Here is a 2,645-nt window from a genome sequence, read left to right as displayed (position 1 = left end):
ATAATAATAATACAAATAATACTAATAATAATAATAATAATAATAATAATAATAATAATAATAATAATAATAATAGTAATAGTAATAGTAATAATAATAATAATAATAATAATAATGATAATAATAATAATAATAATAATAACAGTAATAATAATAAGTGACATTTATATAGCGCTCAACCCCGCTTAAAGTACACAGGCTCTGGGCTCTTTACAACACCGTATAAAGTACACAGTAACATAAAACGTTGTGTTCTGACTAAAAGAAAATCACTCCAAATATTCATCTTATTAATTTCAAAACAGAAACGACATTTGAATGAATCAAAAGATTTGATAAGAGAAGGTACTTGATAAAGTAAACGGGACTCGAACTCACATCCTCTGTGTGCGGCCTAAACTTCTGGACACTGATATCCCCTTAACATTTGGCCCTTAGAACCTCTACACGAAATATTCCTGAATCACGTAATTTCCAAAACTGAGGATTTCGTTTAGCGGTATGCGATAGAAATACTGTTACACTGATTGGTTTGTTAAAGAAATATGATGGATTAATACATGTACATAGTGTTGAAATTCCACAGGATGTGACTAAATCAGCGTTTATACTTGTCCTACAAACGGGAACAATTGTAATGGCACACCTGACTGCTCCCAATTCAAAAGATGCACTAAATTCCCTGAGTAGAAGAGAACAAGTCACTATCTTTCGCCTACGATCACAACACATCCTATTGAATTCCTACCTAAATAGGATCCGCAAGGGTACCTCACCTGACTGCCCGTTGTGAGACTGCCAGGATGAAACAGCATCACACCACCACTTTACCTGCCCCGCACTTAGCGACCTGCGTAGCACCTACCAACCTACCTTCTCAGATATCGGAAACACTTTATACAGCGACAAAACACAGCTGACAAAAACATGTACATTCTTTGCCATATCGACAGGTCGAAGGGCTAGAACCCAGAATCAGATGGCCGCTGGATCGGAAAAGGAAAGTAAAGTATAGCTGTCCTACGTGTCGTTTCACAAAAAATATTACAATGAATAGCCAACTAATTAATGGAAAGAATTAGATAAATCTCGAGACCCGAGACATCCCAAACCGAATTTGACTTTGTTCCTAACAGACAAGGATACTCTAAATTATATATTCACTTTGACGGTGTTAATTTTTTATTTTTTTAAAGATGTATTGGCGTACAGAAAGAACATTGTTTATGCGTCTTTGATTATTCAAAGGGATATTATGATAAAGTTTGACACCATGCACTATTTATAATTTTGGAAGAGCTAGACTTAGACGGAAATGATTTAGAATTGTTAGAATTTTGTACTGGAACCAGAAATCTGCTGTAGGAATTGAGGAAGCGTAAGGAGAATGTAAAGCAATAAGTATAAGAGACGATTAAGACAAAGATGGATTTTGTCACCAAACTTCTTTACCGTTTTACTCTACAGTGAGACAATCTTTACAAACACTTGTATTAGAACCTCAAAGAAAATAGAAAATATGTGAGGTAGCGTGGTGGAATCAGGCTCTCGTCAAAATAATCAAACTGAAGAAACTTTCTTTTTTCCGCAGGTTTGTGTATTTTTATTTTCAAAAATTTTTTGGCTTAACACCTTTCATGCCCATTAAAGAACTCATTTCTGTGTGGATTTTTCTGAAAAACGTTGATTAAAGGCATAAAAAATGAAAATTTTCAATTTCCACGGACTCTTAAGCTAAGGAAATAATTAATCTTTGGCTGCCATTTTCTAATTAATTTTACCTCTGAAAACAGGTGACCCCCACCTCCTTCATTCGCAAATATCTCGACTTGTATTCATGATAAATTGATTTTTTTTTCATCCAAATAAAGACAGCTGAACAATCTTTAAGATGGTACCAATAACTCTACATGCCCAAAAATTGACGAGAGCCTGATTCCACCACGCTGCCTCACATATTTACAACATTAAATTGGCACCACTTAAAATGTAAATTCAGAAAAAAACAAAAAAACCTTCAAATGATTTCACACACTGTTGTGGCAGACAGTAAACGTGAGGGATTAGTAATAATTGTACAGCATACTAAATGCATGACAACATTTAAAGTAAAAAGTAAACCTTCATAAGCAGAAGTATAAGTTCGAACAAGTCAACAGCTAAAATATAATATACAACATGTCTATTTCAAAGCATACAACAAAAATAAAACGAGGAATCGCAATCGCTAAAGACAGTTCCAATAAGATAAAGTTTGAAACAATAGAGAACAAAACATTCTTTAATTAAGCTGTGTGTGGTCACCCAGACAATAGAAATGTAATAACGTTTCTTTGGAGATTAAGGAGCATTTCATGGAAGGAAAGAAGTCTAGCGAGATAGAGCTTATTGGAGCCTGCGTGGGCTGTTCACTGATTTTTTTAAAAATGAATAAATAAATATGAATTTAAAAAATCAGAAAGAGACATGCATCTGGAACACTTAAATCGACATGAAGGCTTTGAACATTTTGCTATCACAGGAAAAATAGAAGGAAAAAGGCAGAGATAGACCCCATACAACATACTTCTATCAAAGAACTGGAACAGGTGTGGCACACATGCACTCACACACACACACACACACACACACACACACACACACAC

The sequence above is a fragment of the Aplysia californica genome, unplaced genomic scaffold (genome assembly GCF_000002075.1).
Source record: "Aplysia californica isolate F4 #8 unplaced genomic scaffold, AplCal3.0 scaffold00113, whole genome shotgun sequence".
In the NCBI taxonomy this organism is placed as follows: domain Eukaryota; kingdom Metazoa; phylum Mollusca; class Gastropoda; order Aplysiida; family Aplysiidae; genus Aplysia; species Aplysia californica.
This window is presented reverse-complemented; position numbering follows the sequence as displayed.